Source organism: Carcharodon carcharias, chromosome 34 (assembly GCF_017639515.1).
Source record: "Carcharodon carcharias isolate sCarCar2 chromosome 34, sCarCar2.pri, whole genome shotgun sequence".
NCBI lineage: Eukaryota > Metazoa > Chordata > Chondrichthyes > Lamniformes > Lamnidae > Carcharodon > Carcharodon carcharias.
In genome coordinates, this window is record NC_054500.1 from 4453243 (window position 1) to 4478405 (window position 25163).

Consider the following 25163-nt stretch of genomic DNA (forward strand, 5'->3'; position numbering starts at 1 on the left):
GAAGAGGTTTGAAAGGGTGGGGATAGAGAGATATTGAAACTCAATGCAAAGAAGTGCAAAGTGATTCATTTTGGTAAGAATAATGCAGAGACACAATATAAAATAAAGGATATAATTCTAAAAGGAGTGCAGGAGCAGAGGGATCAAGGTGTATATGTGCTTAAATCATTAAAGGTGGACTGCTGGAGAGCATGTTTAATAAGGCATGAAATGTGTACAGTTATGAATTATTTAATTAATTAATGACTGTATTAATGGGGCATAGAGTATAAAAGCAAGGAAGCTATGTTAAACTTGTATAGAACAGTGGTTCAGCTTCAACTGGAGTAGTGTGTCTAATTCTGGGCATCACACTTAAGGAAAGATGTGAAGGCATTGGAGAGAGTGCAGAAAAGAATCATGAGAATTGTTCCAGGGCCGAGAGACTTAAGTTACGTGGATAGATTGGAGAAATTGGGACTGTTTTCCTTGGAGAAGAGAAGGTTGAGAGGAGATTTGATAGAGGTGTTCAAAATCATGAGGAGTCTGGACAGAATAGATAGGGAGAAACTGTTCCCATTGTTGGAAGGATCAATTTAAGGTGATTGGCAAAAGAAGCAATGGACACATGAGGAGAAACTTTTTCACACAGCGAGTGGTTAGGATCAGCGCTGCCTGAGAGTGTGGTGGAGGCAAATTTAGTCAAGGTTTTCAAGAGGGAATTGGATTATTATCTGAAAAGGTCAAAAGTGCAGGGAGACAGGGAGAAGGCAGGGGAGTGGCACGAGGTAAATTGCTCCTTCAGAGCACCAGGGCACACATGACAGGCTGAATAGCCTCCTTCTGTGCTGTGATAATGGCCTGAATTTTCAACTAAGAAACTGGTATCAGGTGGAGGGAAATTCCCTGCCTCAGCATGCCTGCCTCAGAAGAAAGTGTTTCGAATGGTGTAATTTTCATTCTGGGGGGGTGGACAGAACATCCTGGAGTTGGACCTGTCGCACCCAGATGGAGATTGGATTGCTTGATTGACAGCTTTTTTTTGCTTAGATCTACTTTGTCATTGGCTCAATGTTTATTCAGGAAGTTATGAATTACTGTTTTTTTAAAGCTTTTCCATGCATACCACTGTTATTATAGGGTTGATTAGTTCTGTATAGAGTGTGTACTGGGTGAATGGGCGTGGAGGTGCTGAGTTGGCATAGAGGGTATGAGGGACCATTGGGGGCAGGTGAAAGAGCATGGGTTGGCATGGACGCTATGAGAAGCCATTGAGGGTGGGTGGAGGGGCATGTGTTGCCATAGGAGAGGGGAGGGGACATGGGTAAGACCTTTTGACCTTATCTTTCAAAAAGTTCCCGAATTCAGACCATAGTTGATGACTCCTCTGAGAGGCCATGAACCAAAGTCTTTGAGAAGCTGACCTGACACCACAGAATTTGTGATTGGTGAGAGGGGTGCTAGGTGTTGCTACCCTCCACAATGGAGCCGGACAAGTGGGTGTGCAGGGTGTGGGTTCACTGCCGCACCATTCTTTTGCACTAGCAAAAATTTGGGGTGCTGGAAATGGGGGCAGAAATCTCTGAATCACATACTGTCTACCATTTTAGAAGGTCCACAGAGACATGGAGATCCCACAAAAATCTAGCTCAATATGTTTCCACTAATGGGGAAGCTAGGTAAACACATGAGGGACAAAGGAATGGAAATATTTGCTAATTAGGTTAGATGAAGTAAGGCGGGAGAAGGATTGTGTGGACCATAAACACCATCATGGACCAGCTGGGCTCAATGGCTGGATTCTGCACTGTAAAATCTATGTTTTACCAATATATTAATGCTAAAAGGTTAGTTAAGAAAAAAGTGGGACCTATCAGAGATGAAGATGGAAACTTGTGTGTAGATGCAGAGGCTGTGGGAAGGGTTTTGAATGAATATTTTGTTTCCGTGTTTACAAAGGAAGGGGAGGATGTAGATATAGTAGTCCAGGAGGAACACTGTGAGATATTGAACTGGATATTCATAAAGAGAGAGGAAGTACTCGAAGGGTTAAAATTCTTGAAAGTTGATAAGTTGCCAGGGCCAGATGGATTGTTTCCGAGGCTGCTGAAGGAAGTTAAGGAGATAGCAGATGCTCTGAGGATGATTTTCCAATCTTCACTAGGTACAGGGGAGGTTCCGGAGGACTGGAGAAATGCAAACGTAGTTCCATTGTTTAAAAAGGGATCAAAAGAAATGCCAAACAATTATAGGCCAGTTAGTCTTACATCGGTGGTGAGCAAATTAGTAGAATCAATCCTGAGAGATAGGATTAACTGTCATGTGGAAAGGCATGGACTAGTCAGGGATGGTTAGCATGGATTTGTTAAAGGAAGGTCTTGCCTCACAAATTTGATTGAATTCTTTGAGGAAGTGATAAGAAGGGTTGATGAAGATAGTGCAGTGGATGTTGTGTACATGGATTTTGACAAGGTCCCACATGGCAGACTGGTCAAGAAAGTAAAAGCCCATGGGATTCAGGGTAATGTGGCAAACTGGATAAATGGTTTGCTTTGTAACAGGAAACAAAGGGTAATGGTCGATGGATGCCCTTGCGAATGGAAAGTTGTCTCAAGTGGTATTCCACAGGGCACAGTGTTGGGACCCTTGCTGTTTGTGTTATGTATTAATGATTTGGACGTGAACGTGGGGGGCACAATTGGGAAATTTGCAGATGACACAAAAATTGGCCGAGTAGTGGATATTGTAGAGGATAGCCATAATCTCCAAAATGATATGGATGGGTTGGTGGAGTGGGCGGTAAAGTGGCAGATGGATTTTGACATAGAGAAGTGTGAGGTCATACATTTAGGGAGGTCAAACAGTTACAGGGATTACAAAATAAATGGGAATATACTAAGAGGGGTAGATGAAGCGAGAGATCTTGGCGTAAAAGTACACAGGTCCCTGAAGGCAGCAGTTCAAATAGACAAGGTTGTAAAGAAGGCATATGGAATGCTCTCCTTCATTGGCAGAGGTATAGAATATAAAATTAAGGATATAATGTTGGAATTGTACAAAACACTGGTGAGGCTACAACTGGAGTATTGTGTGCAGCTCTGGTCACCACATTACAGGAAGGACGTAATAGCTCTGGGGAGAGTGCAGAGGAGGTTTACAAGAATGTTGCCAGGGTTAGAAAAGTGCAGCTACGAGAAGAAATTGGATAGGTTGGGGTTATTTTCCTTGGAACAAAAAAGGCTAAGAGGTGACTTGATTGAGGTGTACAAAATTATGAGGGGAATAGATGAGTGGACAGGATAAAATTGTTTCCCTTGATGGAGAATTCTAGAACCAGGGGACATAAATTCAAGGTAAGTGGCAGAAGGTGTAGGGGGGACATGAGGAAGAACTTTTTAAGCAGAGGGTAGTGGCTGTCTGGAATTCGCTGCCCAAGTTGGTGGTAGAGGCAGAAACTTTAAACTCTTTTAAAAAGTACCTGGATCTGCACCTAAAGTGCTGTAAGCTGCAGGGCTATGGGCCGGGTGCAGGAAGGTGGGATTAGAAAGGGCACCTGGGTGTCCTCGGGCTGGCATGGACAAGATGAGCCAAATGGCCTCCTTCTGTGCTGTAACTTTTCTATGGTCCTATGTAACTCTATGTGCTTCTTCAGCCCAACTGTTCTAGCCACTGCTATTGATATAGAGGTTAATGTGTGTCTAGTTATTGAATGATCCATACAAGGGATGGGGACTATTTACTAACAAGGTCCAGGCTACTCAGGGCACTGCAGTAATATAATGTGAATCATGCTTATTGAGAGCTGAATGCTGAGTTCTCATTCACCTGATTTCTATTTTGATGAGGTTTCACTTAATCCATGAGTGCCATGGAGATAGTCAGTATATAGTTTCTCTTGAAACTATTTATTTAGAACCAATTACAAAGATGTCATGGTAAGTACATTGTTTTCTGGACACAGCCTAGTCTGTGTCTTGCTCTCTTGGTCATCTGGCCCTGATGTCATGCTTGCATCATCATTAATATCATTATCTAATTAACATAACCATTAACCCTCTACTCTATAATTTCCTCCATGCCACTGGAGGAAGAAAGAAAGCACTTTACAGCTAATGAAGTGTAGTTACAGTTGTAATGTAGGACAATAACAGCAATCTGTATTTATATAGCACCTTTAATGTATAAAATATCCCAAGGTGCTTCACTGGAGCATTATCAAACAGAATCTGGAGATATTAGGACAGGTAACCAAAAGCTTGGTCAAAGAGGTATGTTTAAATGAGTGTCTAAAGGAAAGAGAGAGGTAGAGATACGGAGAAGTTTAGTTAAGGAGCTTAAATCCCAGACAGCTGAAGGCATGTCTGTCAATGGGGAGTAATAGAAATCGGGGATGTACAAAAGGCCAGAATTCGAGGACGGCAGCAATCTAGGATCCAAGCCCATCCATTTTCCATAAAAACTGCAAACAATAGAATGAGGAGAATAACATCTTAAGTCACTCTCGCTCTTCAATGGCAAAGGTCTCAGAGTAAGTCTGCTGTCCACTCCTACCCTGCAGGTTGCAGGGCTAAGGGGGAAAGATAGGACTATTGGATAGCTCTTTCATAGCACAGACATGATGGGCCAAATTGCCTTTTGTGCTGAAAGATTCTATTCTCTTAATTATTATATAAGAATGTACAGCACAAGAACAGGCCATTCAACCCAACTGGTCCTTGTCAGTATTAATGCTCCACACAAACCTCCTCCCACCTACTTCATCTCACCCTATCAACATATCCTTCTGAATTAATTTTGCTTGCAAATGACTGATGCTTTACAGACCCCCTCATCCCCTCCTAATGGGATTGTGTCACACTGAGTGGAGTCCCCTTGGCTGAAGGCTTCGATTTGGGGTCTTAGACTGGATCAAGATATCCAACCGGATCATCTTGTTTACACCAGTTCCAATGATAGGGTTGCCCTCACTACGTCAGACAGTAAGCAGGATTAGGGTGGCACAAAGGATTGCGAATTCTGGATGGATGTAGTCCTGGAGGTTACATCACTTGATTTCCCAACACCAACTATCCTATCCATTTTTCCAAGCTTCAACACTTTTATAACTAACAGTAAACAAAAGTGTTCAGGGAAAATGAAGATAAAAACACCCAATGTTATTTTTCTGATGGGTGTTGCTTACAGTTCTGGGGATGAATCTTTAATTCCTGGAGACTCCAAGGCAATTCTGGAGGAGTGACCGCCCCGACTGGGGCAGAGGTGGCACCTCAGCTTGATTTGCTGATGAAAGTGATCAGCTTCATGATTAATATCTTCCTATCACCAGAAGTGAGAGAGAAATTGATTTTTAATATCTGAGTTTATGGGCAGAATTTTCCTCCCATCAGGGGAGAAGTTTAGGAGCAGGCATGCAGAGGCGAGCCTCCGATCGGCGCCCCCAATTGGGGACGCGCCACCATTTTACGTGGGTGGGCCAATTAAGGACTGCCCAGTGTGACGTCCACAAAGAAGCACTATGCGCTCCCTGTGCGGGCGGGGGGCGGGATTCCCTGAGCTGAGAGTGCGCTCTTTCACGCATGCGCACAAAAGTGTGCACTCACCTCCCTGAGGCTAGGTGCTGCCTCAGGGAGATCGGCTCCACAATAAAAAAATCAGAAAAATAGAAAAAAAACATTTCCCTGACATTTTCCCTCATGTGATACTGTCAAAATGAGTTGGGACGTGTCCATCACTTTTAAATACACTTTAATTACATTTTTTAAAACCTACATGAAACCTCATCCCGCCTGTGGATGAGGTTTCATACTTTCTCTAATGCCCACCAGGGCTCCTGGCCGGCCCACCAACCTTAAGGTTGGACGGGCAGGTCCATTAATTAGTTTAATGACTTTGTCAATGGCCTCAGTTGGTCATTGACAGGTCGGCGGGTGCACAGCTGATTCTACTGAGCCTCTGCCTACCTGAAAATTGAAATGGGGTGGGGTGATGCCTGGAATTCCGCCTGATGTCATCCCGCGTCATTTTACACATTGGTGAGCAGGCCACACCCCCCCCACTCGCCGACCGGGAAATCCTGGCCTATATTTTAAGGACTTTGAACAGTCTGTTCAAAAAACTGGACTGCACCAGCCCTACTCTGCTCCAGTGCCAACACACCTTGAAATAGTGACACTGCTTTATGGAAATAAGGGCCACAGTTTAAGAGTACTGTGGGTGTACCTACACCACAGGGCTTGCAGTGGTTTAAGAATGCAGCTCACCACCATCTTTTCAAGGGCAATTAGGGATGGGAAATAAATGCTGGACCAGCCAATGACTTCCATATCCCATGAACGAATTAAAAAAAGAGGTCTCTCTTTTAATATGGAGATGAGGAGAAATTTTTTCTCTCGTAGGGGTGTTAGCAAGTGGAATTTTCTTCCCCAGAAAGCAGTGGGGGCTTAGCCATTGAATTTATTCAAGGCAGAGCTAGGTTTTTGATGGAAAAGGAGTCAAGTGTTATGGGGGCCAAACAGGAAAGTGGAGTTGAGAACATAATCAGATCAGCCATGATCTTATTGAATGGTGCAGCAGGTTCTAAAGGCTGATGGTCTACTCCTGCTTTTAAGTCCTATGCTCCAATAATGAGAGGGGAGTTGTTGATGGGGGTTGGGGAGAGTTATTGAGTGGGGGATAGGCTGAGATAGTTGTTGAGCGGGGGTGGTGGGAGGTTGTAGAGTGGGGGATGGGTGGAGAAAGTTGTTGAGCAGGGGATGGGTGGAGAGTTATTGAGCAGGGGTGGGAAAGAGTTGTTGAGTGGGGGATGGGCACAGAGTTGTTGAGCGAGGGAAAATTGTTGAACGGGAGATGGGTGCAAAGTTGTTGAGCGGTGGATGGATGGAGAGTTGTTGATTGGGGTGGGGGAGAGTTGTTGAGTAGGGGGACGGATGGAGAGTTGTTGAGTAGGGGATTGGATGGAGAGTTGTTAAGCGAGGGATGGGCGGGAGAGTTGTTCAGTAGGGGCAGGAGAGTTATTGAGTGGAGGTGGGGAGAATTGTTGAGTGAGGATGGGGGAACGTTGATGAGCGGGGGTGGGGGAAAATTGTTGAGTGAGGGTTGGGGAAAGTAGTTGAGTAGGGGATGGGCGTAGATTTGTTGAATGGGGTTGTGGAGAGTTGTTGAGTGGGAGATGGGTATAGAGTTGTTGAGTGGAGGTGGGGGCTGGGGGAGAGTTGTTGAGTGGGGGATGGGTGTAGAGTTGTTGAGTGGGCTACAGATGGTGAATTGTTGAATGGGGTTGGGGGAGAGTTGTTGAGTGGGGGATGGGTGGAGGGTTGTTGAGCAGGGGTGGGGGAGAGTTGTTGAGTGGGGTTGGGGGAGAGTTGTTGAGTGAGGTACAGGTGGAGGGTTGTTGAGCAGGGGTGTGGGAGAGTTGTTCAGTGACAGTGGGGTTGATGGGGGAGAATTGTTGAGCAGGGGCCAATGGTTTTGTCCACAATCATTTTGAAGACTCTGTTGGGACCTCAGAGCTTAGCATAATGCGCATGTGTAATTGAGCCAGGACCGATCCACCAGAGTGTCTGTTCGGCAGTCACCATTGCTGCCTTGCATGAAAACAGAAAATGCTGGAAAAACCCAGCAGGTCTGGCAACATCTGTGGAGAGAGAAAAACAGAGTTAACGTTTCAAGTCTGTTCAGAGCTCTGAAGAAGAGTCATACAGACTCGAAACGTTAGCTCTGTTTCTCTCTCCATAGATGCTGTCAGACCTGCTGAGTTTTTCCTGCATTTTCTGTTTTCATTTCAGATTTCCAGCATCCACAGTATTTTGTTTTTACCATTGCTGCCTTGGAGCTTGTGACTTCAAATAATCACCCCCTTTCGGCACAATGGAAGCTTACCCATTGTGGATGATTTATTTGTTTTTGTGCTGCCAGAAAGCAACTCTAAATTTTTGAGAAACTCTTAAGTTCTATATATTACAGTGATTACAGTCTGTGTTACAAGGTCATATATAAGTCACAGACGCTGTATCTTGTAGAGATTAGTGGTGTTATACACAAATTGAAGATATAATCAATGTATGTAAAGTAGAGGTCATTATATATTAGCGGGATTATAGTCGAGTGCATTGTATAGATGTACTCCAGTTTCTGTATATTAGAGTTACCATGCTGTATAATGTGAAGTCAGTTATGGTAATATAATAGATCACACAATCACTGTGCAATTTGAACAGATTGCAATTCTTTTCTTTTGAAATAACATATCAACCCTCTTGTCTGTTGTTAGATTTAACCCACTGGGATCTCATTTGAAAGACCTGCTCATTCAAACCTAAGGTGAATGTTTTATTTTTGCTTAACATCTCTCCGACAACCACACAGCCACAGCCATGAGCTGTCAGCATCAATTATCCGCTTCCCCATCACACACTGCGAGCTCCCATCTTTAATATTTCCTCCATCCTCAAGGTCAAACTTCACCTCATCTCGCTGCATCCATTTTCACTCTCTCATTATTCATAGCCCCGTGACTCTCCAGAGGCTGGGGAAATTACTGCCAATCTGGTCCCTTCGTAATTTTACAGCCGGGCGGAGGGTTTCTGAGCCAGGGATAAATTACACAGCAATCTCAGAATATCATAGGAATCAACCCAGAATCAGAGCACGTCTCATTCCCTCCCCCATTATTTTTCTCTTTTGGTCCTGTCTTTGTCATGACTCTCACAGCACTCGCTCTCTCTCTTTCCCTTTTACCTTTGTCTTTCTCTCTCACACATTTATTTTTAGCTGCCCAAGTAATAACCAGGAGGAACTGTTCTTTTATGCAGTAGCTGTGCAGCAATGAAAGAACCGGCTGGACCGCATTGCCAGCTCTCTGACTTGATCAGGCGCAGTGAACCTGCTCCACTGCCACAGAGAGCAGCAAAGTCATCAATGGTGATTCCGTGATCCACAGCTTCCAGTGTGTAATAAAAAGCAAAATACTGTGGATGCTGGAAATCTGAAAGAAAAACAGAAAATGCTGGAAAAAATCAGCAGGTCTAACAGAGAAAAACATCTACAGGTGCTGTGTTAGACCTACTGAGTTTTTCCAGCATTTTCTGGTTTTGCTTCCAGTGCATGAGGCCACTTCACATGGAGCGCGGGTCAGAGATTTCGATCCATAGTGTTATAGCCCTATCCTGGAGAATGGGGTGCACAATGTCATGGCCCTAGCTCAAAGAATTGGCTCAGTGCAGTAGTCCTATCTCATAGAATCTCTGAACCACATTGACTTCAGGTTGTCTGCTTGCTGGGAGCAAAAATCACTCCTATTTGGTTGTTTCACATGTTTATTTTAGACATATGAGCCTTTTAAATCAATGAGGAGCTATAGACTCCAGACCCTCATCTGTTGCTCTGGGTATTGCTTTGACACATTCCTTCACGAGTGCTCACTACACTATTTTGTAGATACCTACTGTTGCTGGAGCCAGCTTGGAGTGACGACATGTTGTCCCATGAGATTTTGGAACATAAGACATATCCTCCTTGGGATTTGGCACTACAAGTAATAGACACCCACTTCTGGCTTTCTCACTGATTTCTGTCGAAAACTGAACGGCTCTCCGTGTGTTGGGCGCTGGGGTACATCCTAACACTTGGATGATAAATTTCCATGGAATTTCTCCCTCTATGCCATTGTCACCTCATTGTAAAAACTGGGAAACCTTGTTAATGTGTGTACTTCCTGCGAACCTTACAGCAACTGGAAAGGAAAAGCTCTGAGGAACTTTAACCCCACAAAGATCCCACTTTGTAAACCTTACTGGGGGATTGTGAGTGGGTCACGTTTCACTTTTAGTTTTGACCATTCTCCCAAACCTTACAATACCTCTACATCTCCTGAAAACCTTAAGCCGTACCTTCCATCAGGAATTATAACAATAACTTGCATTTATAAAGCATTATTAACATAGTAAAACATTTCACAGCACTTCGCAGAAGCATTATCAGGGAAAATTTCACACTGAATCACATAGAGATATTAGGGCACGTGATCAAAAGCTTGGCCAAAGAGGTAAGGTTTAATAAGCATCTTAAAGGAGGAGAGAGAGGTAGAGAGGTAGGCAGAGATGTAGGGTGTGAATTTCAGAGTTTAGGGCCTTGACAGCCAAAAGCATGGTTGTTAATGGTGGGATGAAAGAAATCAGAGATGATCAACAGGTCAGAAGTGGAGGAGCACAGAGATCTTAGAGGGTTGTAGAGCTGGAGGAGGTTACAGAGATAGAGATTCGTCTTACTTTGATACAGGGGAAGGAGCTAATTGGTGAGTAGCTGGTAAGTTATTCTCCTTATTCTACGTATAATAAATAGTTTGTAAAGTTAAGGTATGTCAAAGCAGCTCGGCTGAGTTGAATGTGCATTCTGTGGCACGTGGGAATTCATGGGGCAGAATCATCCCAGATTTGCACAAAGTGTGGTAGCAGGCAGGAAAAAGGACATTTTACCCACTGGCTGCAATGGCGGGTTTTCATACCATATCATCCCAATCCCACCTCATTAATTATACATTCTCAGGAAACATGCCGTTTTGATGGCAAGCAGGCTTTATTTTCCCACCACACCTTCATCTCGCCACTTCTTCATGCTGGGTGCCATATTTAAAGTGCAGCCATGCACACACCTCTCAGTGCTTCCAGCCCAGGATTGCTGCACAGAAGACGTGGCCCTGAAAGGCAAGAAGACTGCGTGGGGGGTGATTCCAGTGAGCTGAGCTTATAATGATATGTAGATATATTACAATGAAGTTCCCGATGTTCAACGGAGGGAAAGGCGGCCCACCATTGATGGGCAGAGCAGATGAGTGCAAACTGGTTTCACAACGTCGTGAAACCAATTTTTTGTCCTTCTCGCCATATTGTCCACTCACGCTGCCAAACACGCTGCCACCAATGGGCACAGAAAATTGCATCCATGGACCCACTGTGTCTCCTAGACAAACACATCTGCAGGAAGTGGCATGGCTTCAGAAGCTTGTGCTCTGGATTTTGGAATTCAAGAAGCAGCTGGAGTCACTGTAGTGCAAAGTGAGGCAGAGAACTATGTGGATAGCACGTTTAGGGAGGTGGTCACACCACAGGTTAGGAGCATGCAGGCAGAGATGGAATGGGTGACTGCAAAGCAGTCTAAGCAAACCAGACAGGTAGTGCAGGAGTCCCCCGAGTCGATCTCATACTGGTGAGGGCGCTGTCTCCTCAAAAGAGTGTAGCAAAAGCCAAGTCTGTGGCACCATGTGTGGCTCAGCTGCACAGGAGCGGAGGAAGAAAAACGGAAGAGCAATAGTGATTGGTTTTAGTTAGGGGACCAGGCATACATTTCCACGATCGTGACTCCAGGATGGTATGTTGCCTCTCTAGTGCCAGGGTCAAGGATGTCACAGAGCAGTTGTAGGACATTCTTCTGGGGGAGGGTGAACAGCCAGAGGTCGTGGTCCACATTAGTACCATTGACATACGCAGAAAGAGGGATGAGGTCCTGAAAGCAGATTTTAGGAAGTTAGGAGAGAAATTAAAAAGCAGAACCTCAAAAGCAGTAATCTCATGATTACTCCCATTGCCAGATGATGATGAGCATAGGATTAAGAGGATTGAGCAATTGAACACATGGCTGGAGAATTGGTGTAGGAGGGAGGGAATCAGATTTCTGAGACATTGGAACCGGTTCTGGGGCAGTGGGACCTGTACAAGGTGGATAGGCTGCATCTTAGCAGGAACAGAACTAACGTTCTCGCAGAGAGGTCGCTAGTGCTGTTGGGAAGGCTTTAAACTAGACTGACAGGGGGAAAGGTAACCTGAGAGGGAGCTCAGATTGGATGAAGCAAAACTGGTAAAAGGAAGTAGAAAAGTGGTAAGCAAAATCAGAAGGCTGACAAAGTGAAGGCAAACATCAAATAAGATCAGAATATGGAATAATGTTAAAAAGACAAAGTTAGGGCACTCTATCTGAATGCATACAGCATTTGCAACAAGGTAGATGATTTGAAGGCACAAATAGAGGTAAATGGGTATGATTTAACTCCCATTACAAGGATGTGGGTGACCAAGACTGGGGACTGAATATTCAAGGATATTTGTCATTTAAGAAGGACAGGCAAAAAGGAAAAGGAGGTGGGATAGCACAGTTAATAAGGGATGAGATCAGTACATTAGTGAGAGAGGAGCTTAGATCGCAGGATCAAGATGTAGAATAATTTTGGGTGGAGTTAAGGGACAGCAAACATTGGTAGGTGTTGTTTATAGGCCACCAAATTGTGGTGGTAATGTTGGGCACAGAATAAATCAGGAAATTAAAGCTACATGTAACAAGGGTAATACAGTAATAATGGGCAACTTCAATTTACATACAGACTGGGTAAACCTAATTAGCACTGATGCTGTGGAGAATGAATTCCTAGAGTCTGTACGAAATGGGTTTCTGGAGCAGTATGTTGAAGAACCAACTAGGAATCAGGCCATAGTTTTATGAAATGAGAAAGGGCTAATTAATAGCCTTATTGTAAAGGCGCCTTTAGGAAATAATGATCATAATATGATAGAATTTTACATTAAGTTTGAAAGTGATATAGTTCAATCTGAAACTAGGGCCTTAACCTGAACAAAGGAAACTATGAAGGTGTGAAGGACAAGCTGGTTATGGTGGATTGGGAAAATACACTAAAAATTTTGAATGTAGACAGGCACTGGCTAGTATTTAAAGAAGTATAATAGCATAGTCTACAACAAATATACATTCCTCTAAGACACAAAACCTCAACAGGAAAGGTGAATCAAATGTGGTAAACAAAAGAAATTAAAGATTGCATTAGATCAAAGGGAGTGATTTATAACATTGCCAGAAAAAGTGGTAACACTGAAGATTGGGAGGAATTTGGAATCCAGCAAAGGAGGATGAAGAAACTGATAAAGAAATGGAAAAGAGAATATGATTGCAAGCTAGCAAGAAATATAAAGGCGGACTGTAAAAACCTCTTTAGGTATATTAAAAGGAAAAGATTAGCAAGCATAATTGTGGGTCCATTACAGGCGGAGACAGGAAACTTTATAATGGAGAATAGGGAAATGGCAGAAAAACTAAACAATTACTTTGTGTTTGTCTTCATGGAGGAAGATACAGAAAATCTCCCAGAAGTACTACAGAAACAAGGGATTTGTGAAAGTAAGGAACTGAAAGAAATTAGTATTAATAAAGAGGTAGTACTCAAAAATTTAATTGGATTGAAGGTTGATAAATCCCCTGGACCTGATGAGTTACATCCCAGAGAGTTGAAGGAGGTAACTAGAAAGATAGTGGTTATCTTTCAAAATTCTATAGATTCTGAAAAGGTTCCTGCAGACTAGAAAGTAGCAAATGTAGCCCTGTTATTTAAGAAAGGAGGCAGAAAGAAAACGGAGAGCTACAGAGTTGTTAGTTTGACATCAGTAGGAGGGAAAATGTCAGAATCTATTATAAAGGATGTGATTAGACAAACCTGTTAGAGTTTTTTGAGGATATTGCTTGTAGCATAGATAAAGGAGATAAAGGAGAACCAGTGGATGTGGTGTATTTGGATTTTCAGAAGGCTTTTAATAAGGTCACACAAAGGAGGTTAATAAACAAAATTAGAGCACATGGGATTGGGAATAATATACTGAAATGGATTGAGAATTGGTTAACAGGCAGAAAACCGAGAATAGGAATAAACGGGCCATTCTCAGGATGGCAGTCTGTTACTAGTAGAGTACCACAAGGATCAGTGCTGGGGCCACAGCTGTTCACAATCTATATAAATGATTTGAATGTGGGGACCAAGCAAATTTTCCAAATTTGCTGATAACACAAAACTAGGTGGGAATGTAAGGTAACTTTAAGGGGAGTTTGACAGGCGAAGTGAATGGGCAAGAACATAGCAGATAGAATATAATGTGAATAAATGTGAAGTTATCCACTTTGATACAAAAAAGAAATGCAAAGTATTTCTTAAATGGTGAGAGATTGGGAAGTGTTGATGTCCAAAGGGACCTGGGTCTCCTTGTTCATGATTCACTGAAAGCTAGCATGCAGGAGCAGTAAGCAATTAGGAAGGTAAATGGTACGTTGGCCTTTATTGCAAGGGGTTTTGAATACAGGAGTAAAGATGTCTTGCTGCAGTGGTATAAAGCCTTGGTAAGACCACACCTGGAGTATTGTGTACAGTTTTGGTTTCCTTATCTAAGGAGGGATAAACTTGCCTTAGTGGGAGTACAATGGAGGTTCACCAGACTAATCCCTGGGATAGCAGGATTGTCACAAGAGGAGAGATTGAGGAAACTGAGCCTGTATTCTCTAGAGTTTCGAAGGATGAGAGGTGATCTCACTGCAACTTACAAAACTCTTACAGGGTAGTTGTGGATAGGATGTTTCCCCTGGCTGGTGAGTCTAGAACTAGGGAACAGAGCTTCAGAATAAGGGGCAGGCCATTTAAGACCGAGATGAGGAAGCTTTCTTCACTCAGAGGCTGGTGGATCTTTGGAATTCTCTATCCCAAAGGGCTCTGGAAGCTCAATCACTGAGCATGTTCAAGTCAGAGTTTGATAGATTTCTGGATAAAAATGACATCAAGGGATATGGGGATAGCGTGGGAAAGTGGCATTGAGGTATATGATCAGCCATGGTCTAATTGAATGGTGGAGCAGGCTCAATGGGCCAAATAGCCTACTCCTGCTCCCATGTTCCTGTGTCCTAAGTTCCTAGCAGTGAAGCCATGGAGTGATTTGGGCAAAACGATGAGAATTTTAAATTTGAGGCATTGTTGCGCCAGGAGCCAATATAGGTCACTTAAAGGCGACTGGTGAACAGGAGTGATTGGGAGCAGGAACCATGGTTGATATTTTTTTTCTCCTTATTAGAGGGAGATGAGGTTGAATGCAGTGCTCCAATCATTACTGTGGCTGGGACCAACTAATTCAATAAAGGCCAGGAATCAAACCCAGGATATTCCTGGCATATTACACATCTTTACCAGCTATTGGTGAAATTAGAACTCAGGGAGTCCGATTTAAATGTACTAATGAAGTATCCTGCCTTTCTACAGTGAACGTTCAGACAGCTCAAAACCCACTGCTATAAAAACAGAAACCAATGCACACATGGTGAATTGGGGTTGTGTTTTTTTTTCATTTTTATCCCCTACTCTGTCTGTTTAGGAGGGTGGACAGATAATGTTGAGACTAATGTGTTCACAAAGAGGGCAGAAGTATGGGAATGTGTTTCTGAATTTTGTTACATAACAGTACCTTGGCAATTCCCTGAATTAGTCCTAGTCTCATGTGGGGGAACTGAGGGCAAATACCAGCTTCAACTAACGTATGAACATGATAATTATTATTGGGCGAGTCTCTCTCTGGCTTTTTACCAATCAAGCTTGTCAAACAAATCAAATAGAGATCACACTTGAAGAGGATGAAATGAAAATTTAATTTGATGCTACAATCATTTTTCAAGCACTACTGGTGATTGCATAAAATTGGATGTACGTCCTTTTATTTTGGCTACTGGATTCATAGCCACTCCAGATCGACAGTAAAAGCTATTATAGAAAGAAGATTTTAATTATGTCATTTTTATCTTTGGATTTATTTATTTGTAGTTTGCTGGTTAATACTTTTGCATTAATTGATTTAAATTAGCACAGCCGGGAAGTGAATGGTTGTTAACCAGTGCTGTAATGACACTGCCCACAGGGATTCCTTTTCATCCATTCACAGGAGGCCAGCATTTATTGCCCATCCCTAATTATGCTTGAGAAGGCGATGGTGAGCTGCTGTCTCGGACCACTGCAGTCTGTGTGGTGACTGTGATGAATCAAACTGCATGGCCTCTTCTGCACTGGAAGATAGAGTTTCATGTGAAAATCTGCAACCTGTCAAGGTCATGCTCCTAGGTCTAATTTTGTGGTGGGCCCTATTTGAGCCTATTACAGCGCTGATATAGGGGAGATCCTTGCTTCTCTCTGCTTCCGGTGGGGTCCAGGAAAATTTGGGTACAGGATTCTATCACGTCCATCTGAACAGTCTAGGCATTTTTTCACTAGAAGAGAGGTGACGCAATAGAAGTCTTTAAAATACTGAAAGAGTTGGATAGGGAAGGCATAGAGAAAATGTTTCCACTTGTCAGGGTGTCCAAACTAGAGTTCATAAATGTAAGATAGTCACTAATAAATCCAATAGGGAATTCAGGAGAAAGTTCTAAATGGTGAGAATTACATTAAGGTGTAGTTGAGGCAAATAATGTAGATATATTTAAGGTGATGCTAGATAAACACATGAGCGGGGAAGGAATAGAAGGCTATGGCCAAAGAATAGATGAATAGGGTTGGGGGGAGGCTTATGTGGAGTATGGACCTGATAGCCTGTTTCCATGCTGTAAGTTTTATGTAATTAGTGATAGTACTATGCTCTGCCACTATTCAGGTATAACTGCTGTAAGATTCATATGAAAAGTAATTTTGTGCTGTCTCACTCATCAAGCTGTATACATAACCCACTCCATTGTTGTGTCGGAATAATGTTATTTTTCAGCTTTTGAATTGAGACACTCTGATCCCAGTGGAGTCTTTAAAGAAAGACTTCACACTACGTTAATTCTGATCATACATTCTTATTGTTAAAAAGAAACCTCTGTAATTGTGCTAATGCTTTTTTTATGGTTTTGATTGGTATGAAATCTCATTTCAAAGGGCCCCTGCCACCGCCTCCCCCCCCCCCCCACCCCCCCTCGCCCCGTGTCTCTCAAAGGCTGTGACATGGCAACAATGCCAATGGGTTATGTCTGGAAAAGTATGCATTATCAAACCAAGCTGTGTCCCTTTTTTTTCCATTATTATCGCGGGATTTCAGCATAGAATTCACATCTAACATCACAGAAACAGATTCCACAGACATTAATGTTGCTGGAGGTTTTCCTTGTGCAAATTGGATGCTGGCCAAAATCTTGCTGTAGCATTGAGTGTCCCAACAGCGGGACCGGAAGTGGTTGGAATAGATGGGATGGCTGGCCACACACAATCACTCGGTGACCAGCTAGTTAGATGTTCATGGACGAGGTGCCCGGCTAATTGTGTGGCAGGGGTGGGCAGGAAGTTGACGACCCTGCCATTACCTCAGGGGGCTGAAGGCCCAGGGCTGTATATATATGTATATATATTTACACAGGGGAACCAGGCAGGCATTCATTCCCTGCAATCCAGTAGCATCATTCTGGTTGTGTGAATGGAGCCCTTGAGACCACAGCTGCTGCTAAAACCTCCTAATCTTTGCTCCCCAGATAACCTCAACTGTTACTACTATCTGCTCATCTCCCCCCTTCCCCTGCTGCACTCCCACCCCAGATAAGCACAACTGTTGCTACCACCTGCTATTCTGGAGCAATGTCTCAGAGTAGAGTGGCCCCATGATTTAGAGATGCCTCCTGCAGGTTCTCCACCCGTCTATCTAAGAATGGAGGGAGGCCCTGTTTCCCAGTGATGGCAGCAGAAGCCCTCCCCCATGCCCCCAAACAACCCTTTTGACCTGAGAACTTTTGACAAATTGGAAGCCCTATGCTTTTCATCTGCCGTACTTCGGTTTCCACTGTGGATATCTCCATCATTGACCTGTACTCCGGAGACCTCATCTTGCTGCTGCACCTATGTCCCTGGACACTCCCACATTGACCCTGGAGTTTGGAGCCATCACCCTGCACCCTCCCTCAGTCACCTTTGGCCTTCCCTCCATCAGTCTCGACATTCATTCCATCACCCTTGCCCTGTTCCCACCCAAATTCAATGCATCAATGCCTCCTGCCCTGCGATCCAACAAAGCTCCCAATGAAAGAAAAGCAGTGACTGGCAGTGGTATTGTCACTGGACTGGTAATCCAGAGACCAAGGGTAATGTTCTGGGGACCCGACTTCTGCTGTGAGATGGATTGTTGTTCTGTGAGCTATAAGGTCCAGGGGCTCACTCAGCCGTGTTCAAAGCTCACATTTTTGGATTCTGGATCACAGAATCTGTTGCTTATCAAAGGTGATCTGAGCCAGCACTCTCAATGGCTCAGTGAGATAAATGCACAGCCAGGATTTTAAAGGTAGAAGCTTGACTTTCAACCAGGGCAGCTCCTGTGGGACGGGGATCAGTAGCAATTGGTCATAACACCCATGTGTTAGGAAGCAAAAAAAATGGCTCCCGCAGTTGAATAGTGTCCAAGTATTTATCTTTTTATTTCACATATGATTGGCAGTTTGGGCTAAAATTCTAGAAGGCTGTTCAAGTGCTTTCAGGAGAAGACGGGGGAAGATTGGGGAAAAAGCTCTTTAAAATAAATTTTCAATTTATTAGGCTATATCTTTTCACAGTGATTGAAGCTGTGAGTCCTGGGGGTCAGTCGGTGCTTTCAGATCTATTGATATGGCACTGAAAAGCCAATGTACAGAGGATATTGTAAGTTCTATTCCTTCTTTTTGATTTCTCAACTGCACTGTACGTGTGTGGTAGAGCTCAGGTTCCTCTTGTGGCTGGGGGTTAGGGTTGGGAGGATCAGAAAGGAAGAATTGGAGGTTGTTCCTGTTGTGTATCATTGGATTATTGTATATTTTCTATATCTCAGAGCAATGCAGAAATGAGACTAGTTTCTAAGTGTGCAATAGGTTTATTTACAAGAGTTTTAAAATATCTCTGCAATCGCAAAATGTCTGCATTCACAGCTCAATTTCTAGTAGCTTCTGTCTACTTTAGCTCTGAATCATCACCCAGTCTTAACCAATCAAGCACAGTGAGCGTAGATCAGTTACCAGGCTCTCCTGATGAAATGCAGATCAATTAAACAATTGAGCACTACAGCTATTGGCACATGTTCTCATGTATCTCTTGATCACAAAGCAAAGGGCAATCATAGTGGAGGCCTTGGAGTAGGTTCTCCAAGCCCCTGATGGGCACTGGTAATGCCTGTCCTGGTGAGATCTAAGGCAAGGGGATAAAGTAGGAGAATATGTTCACTGGGTGAGAAGGGGTCCTTCAGTGGGTGAGACATTGGCCTTTTTATTCTGTTACTGGGATCCCAATTCAGTGATCCCAATTCCCTCCAGTGTCCTACCCAATGTTTATCTCTCAATGGCACTAAAAATAATTATCTGGTCATTATCACATTGCTGTTTGTGGGAGCTTGCTGTACACATATTGGCTGTTGTGTTTCCTACATTACAACAGTGACTATATTTTTTGGGAAAGGAACGTACTTGGCTATGAAACACTTTGGGACATCCTGAAAGGCAAGTTCTTCCTTAAATTCCTTTGTTCACTTTGCTGAGCTTTTGTTGTGCGAGAGGCACTGTGTAACCTATGTCTTTGGCCCACTTGAGTTACTACTACTGCAGTCATCGTCTTTGTAGCATAGTCAAAAATCAATTCTTCAAATGGCATTTGTCCAGCAAAAATCTCACAGACATTCAAGACTTTAAATTAAATGAGAAACTTCTTGCTCAGGTTGAGGCAAAACAGCCAATTGTCTGTATACATGCAGAAGGCTTGTTGAATTGGCCAATAACACTGTGTTATTTCTTTCACAGCCCTTCAAAGCAGCTCATTGATATTCGCAGCACTCTGCCTCTGAAAGGCTGCTAGACTGTTACTAATGGACCATTATTAATTTTTTATATGAAGCTGGTTAATATTCATTAACTGCGCCAGCTGCTAGGTTTTATGATTGGCTCGCTTGCTGAGCAACGCTGCTAGTGATTGGCTGGGTGATATTTCAAGGCCCTAAGTCACAAAAGGGTTGTCAACACCAGACAAATCCTGGTGTAAAATTTTCAGTCACAATCCATGCAACAAAAGCTCTGTATCATAAATCATGTACAAGCTTGGTCACAGAAGCATTTATTTGCCCCAAGAACATGATGCAATAGAAGCAGATTTAATAGCATCTTTCAAAAATGGAACTGGATAAATATTTGAAAGGGTTAAAAAAAATTCTAAGCAATGAGGAAAAAATAGGGACCAATCAGATTACTCTTTCAAAGAGCAGGCATAAGCATTATGGACCAAATGGCCTCCTTCTTAGCTGTAAGAAATGTATGTTAAAAGCAGCAAGCTGTGTCTGCTAAGAGCTGCAGGGCATGGCTAAGTGGTTCCTCTTACTATTTTCTTCTCTCTAGTTCTACAGCCATGTCTCTATCTTGCGGCTGTGAGACTTTCTAGTGTTCTATCTTACTGGGAAGCAAGTCAAGATCTGTCAGCCTCCGTAGCAGATGAAAAAGCTTTTCATGCAATGCTGTCGGCTATGGCTTGGTAATAACACTCTTGCCTTTGAATCTGAAGGCTGTGGGTACAAGACTCATTCCAGAGACTTGAGCACAAATGTAGGCCGACATTCCAGTGCTATACTTTCAGAGGTGCTATCTTTCAGATGCAATGTTACACTGGAGGTCTGTTTGCTGTCTTAGGTGGATGTGAAAAGTTTCATGAAATTATTTGAATTAGATCAGGGGAGTTAGCCCAATATCCTGTTCAATATCTATCCCTTAACCAACCTCAAAAAGAGATTATCTGGTCATTATCACTTAGATCTTGCTGTGCATAAATTGGCTGATGCATTTCCTACAACAGTGACTGCACTTTAAAAGTACTTCATTGGCTGTAAAGCTCTTTGGGAAGTTCAGAGATTGTGTAAGGCTAATGTAAGTTCTTTCTTCTTCCTTGAGTATGATTGATTAAGCTGCATCTTATAAATCCCTGTGTGACTTTACTGTGGTTGAAATGTGCCTCTGTGTTGATCCACACCTGCTTACACATTTAATCCTTCCCCACAGCACGGTAAAGGAGGACACAGCAAAGTGGCAATGCCACAAGCACCACAAAACACAGCATTCCGGTGAGCTGCTGCTCTCTGTGACAACACAGCTGCAATGGAGATGCCACTGCTGGTTTATTTTGAGATAATTGGTGACATTTAATTTTTCAATGCTATAGTAAGGCATTGTAGGCCAATCAGCTCCTGAGGCTCACATGCTCTACAATAACAACTTGCATTTATAAGGCACTCTTAATGTAGCAATACACCCTCAGGCATCACATTGGAGCATTATCAGCCACATGAAGAGACATTGGGACAAGTACCTAAAATGTCTTAAAGGAGAAGACAGAGGTAGAGAGGTGGAGAGGCTTAGGGAGTGAATTCCAAAGCTTAGGGCCTCAGCAACTGGAGGCATAGCCGCCAATAATAGGGTAAAGGAAGTTGGCGATGGGCAAAATGGCTAGGATTGGATGAGAGCAGATATCTTGGAGGGTTGTTCGGCTGGAGGAGGTCACGGGGATAGAGAGGGGGGAAACCATGGGGAGATTTGAAAACAAGGTCGAGAATTCTAAAATTGGTGCATTGCTGGACTGGGCATTAATAGGGAACAAATGATGAAAGTGAGGTAGAATGGGATGTATATGAACATTTCACTGCCCTGAGTAAGCTCAGACAAAAACGCTTTATGTTCCACTGCATTGCAGGACATTAATTCCAGAAAACCGATTGGTTCCGTCTTTCATCCTTCAAATGAATATAAGAAAATGAATCAACTCAGAGATAAAGAATGAGAAGGCATGAAATGAAAAGAATGTAAGATGAGAGATAATTATAAGAAAGGGAGAGATACAGTGAGTGAAAGGCATAAAGATAAAGAATGGATGAAAGATGGAAAAACACAACAACTTGCATTTATGTAACACTTTCAATATAGGAAAACATCCCAGGGAGTTTCAAAGGAGGGTTATTACCTGTCTAAATTGACAACGTATCAAAGAAAGACAAGTATCCAAATGCTTGGTCCAAAAGGTAAGTTTTAAGTTTAGTCATAAAGGAGAAGAGAGTGAGGGTGAGAGGCAGGGAGATATAGGGAAATAAACGTAGGTGCATTTATATAGCACCAGGTCAACGCAAAACACTTAACAGCCATGAAGTACTTCTTTTTAAGATTAGTGACCTTTATAAAGTAGGAAATGTGAGGCAATTTGTGAAGATTTCAATGGCTCACCGGCCCCGCTGCAGGGTGAAGGGGATGTGGGGCGGGGGGGCTGAGCGCAGGCAGGTGCAGGAGTGTCGGTGGTGGTGCTGGAAAATTCCAACCATTGATTGAGAAATAAATATTAGCCAGAATACCAGGGATAACCCCTCTGCTGTTCTGTGAAATAATATCATGGGGTCTTTGATAGTCACACAGGGCCTCAGTTTATTTTCTCATCTTAAAGACCACACCTCCAACAGTGCAGCACTCCCTCAGTGCTGCACTGGAGTGTCAGCTCAGATTTTTACATTCAAGTCTCTGTAGAGTAGGAACCTGAACCCACAACCTTCTGATGCAGACACAAGCAAGTTACCCACTGAACCAACACTCACAAGGAGCTTAGGGCCTAGACTGCTGAAGTCACAGCCGCCAATGATGGGGTAAAGGAAGTAGCAGATATACAATTTGACATGAATTGGAGGAGCGCAGAGATCTTGGAGCGCTGTATGGCTGAGGGAGGTAGGGACAGAGTGAGACCATGGAGAGATTGGATCACAATCGAGGAGATTTTAAAATTAAGGCTTTGGTGCACTGGGGGCCATTATTGATCAGTGATCATATGGGTGCATTAACAACAAAATACACTTATCTGGAGCCTTTAATGTAGAAAAATGTCCCAAAGTGCTTCACAAAAATATACAAGAAAAAATGGAACAAGGTTAAGAGAGAGTAGAAGAGCAAAGAGATGGTTTTACAGGAGAGAGTTGCAGAGATTTAGGGAGGGAATTCCAGATTGCAAAACCTAGTTCAAAGCAGAATTGCCTTCTATTTACTTATTCATTGGAAAAGCCAATATTTATTACCCATCCCTAAATTCCTCTTGAGGAGGTGGTGGTGAGCTGCCTTGGTGACTGGCTAGGCCATTTCACAGGGCAGTGAAGAGACAACAGCATTATTGTGAATTTGGTGTTACGGTTTACTGAACTACTTGGGTTTTACAGCAGAATTTTCATGTTCGACATTACGATCTTAGCTTTAAATTCCAGATTTATTTAATTAACTGAACACAATTCACAAATGGTCATGATGGGATTTGAACTCACATCAAGCAGATTAACATAACCATCATGCTACCATAATCCATAACTATGGGGCCAAAGTCAGAGGAATGGCAAGTTCAGGTGACATGATGTTGCCTGGCGGTGGTGGGGGGGAGGGGGGGGGGGGGGCCTTTGTCATGTGACAGTGGAAAACAATGATGAAGTTGAAGGTAAACTCAGACCTTAATTTCTTTCCTCTGAGCAAAACAAATTCAATAACTTCCAAGGCTTCGAAGCAAGACAAGGAAATCAACTGATAAATAATAAACCTGTACTTCATCATTACACTTCGCTAAATCATCTATATTTAATGGGCAAAGTCTATACAGAAAAATAAATGAAATAATTTAAAACTCAGCAAATTTATATACTCCTGAAGGTAATGGATACCCACACACTACAATATGGCCATGTTTCACCACTGTTATGCTTGGCGCTTATGAGACTCCAGGTTCCACAGAAGAACAATGACAATTGTACTCTATGGATAAAGTAGATTGAGACAAGAAAGGGACAAAGTGGGAGAGATCTTTGAAAAGACGGCAGAATCGTTTGTCTGATCTGAATGCTGGTCCCACATTACAAGTAGGAACAGATCACACTCATTTCAGATCATCCATCCATAAACCACATAAACTCCCCAATCACAATATTCTATAGTCAGTAAATTATTCTACCACTACCCCACCCAGAGGCTCATTCCTTTCTTTGATTGTTCTATAATAATATAAATCATTACATTGAATTATATATGTAGTTTACAGCACAGAAACAGGCCATTTGACCCAACTGGTCCATGCTGGTGTATATGTTTCATATATACCATATTCCACCAAACCTCACCTCACCCATCCAGCACATCCTTCTATTCCTTTCTCTCTCGTGTTTACCCACCTTGCCTTAAGTGCATCTATGTTATTCACCTCAACTACTCCATGTGGTAACAAGCTTCATATTATCACAACTCACTGAGCAAAGAAATTTCTCCTGACTTCCTTATTGGATTTATTAGTGACTATCTTATATTTACAGGCTCTGGTTTTGGACTTCCACACAAATAGAAATACCTTCCCTATCCAATACCTTCATAATGTTGCGGACCTGAATGGGTCACCCCTCAGTCTTCTCTTTTCTAGAGAAAAGAGCCATAGCCTATTCAATCTTTTCTGATCACCATAAATCTAAATTTGACTTGCCCCAGTTTTGAACCTGAGGCCCTCTTGTGATCATGGTTGAGCTTGATGTATGTTTATGTGTTCTGTACTGGTCACCATTTTAGATATATAGAGCTATAGAATCACAGACTGATTCTGAAGAAGAACATTCAGGCTATTACCCATTAATGTCATCCTCACTGTTAACAATATTTCTGAGTTTATGCCTTCTGCAAACTTTGAAATGTTACCCTATACATCCAAGTCTATATGTAACAAAAAAAGCAGTGGTCCGAATGTTGAACCCTGGAATTGACTATTCTTTGTTTTCTGCCCCTTAGTCAATATTACATCCATGTTACCAACATCCCAGGGCTTTAATTTTGCTAACAAATCCATCATGTCGTAACGTTATCAAACATATTTTGAAAGTCCACAACATCTACTGTATTAACCTCTATGTTAATTAATCATAAAAGCCCAATCAAGTTAGTCAAACATGATTTGCCTTTAACAGACCTAGGCTTACTTTTATTTATTAACCCAATTTCTTTTGTTCCTGATTATTGTCTCTAAAGGTTTCTTCAGCACCGTCAAATGGCCATGACCTGGCAAGTTAACTCTGCTTCTCTCTCCACAGATGCTGCCAGACCTGCTGAATTTTTCCAGCATTTTCTATTTGATGACTGGCCCGTAGTTGCTGGGCTAGTCCCGCTCCTGTTCAGGAACAGAAGTGTAACGTTTGCAGCTTTTGGTTATCTTTGTGCATCAGCTGTGGCTCAGTTGGTTGGATTCTCACCTTATAGTCACAAGATTCTGGGTTCAAGTGCCACTCCAGGACTAACACTCCAATGCAGTGCTGAAAGAGTACTGCACTGTCAAAGGTGCTGTCTTTCAGATGAGTTGTTAAACTGAGGTCCTATCT

General features: G+C 42.8%; 1 protein-coding gene across 1 annotated transcript in view; it reads right to left on the reverse strand.

The window, feature by feature from the left end:
- The window catches only part of LOC121272634 (synaptosomal-associated protein 25), a 111676-nt gene that overhangs the window by 83340 nt on the left and 3173 nt on the right, over positions 1-25163 (reverse strand). The window lies entirely within an intron of this gene.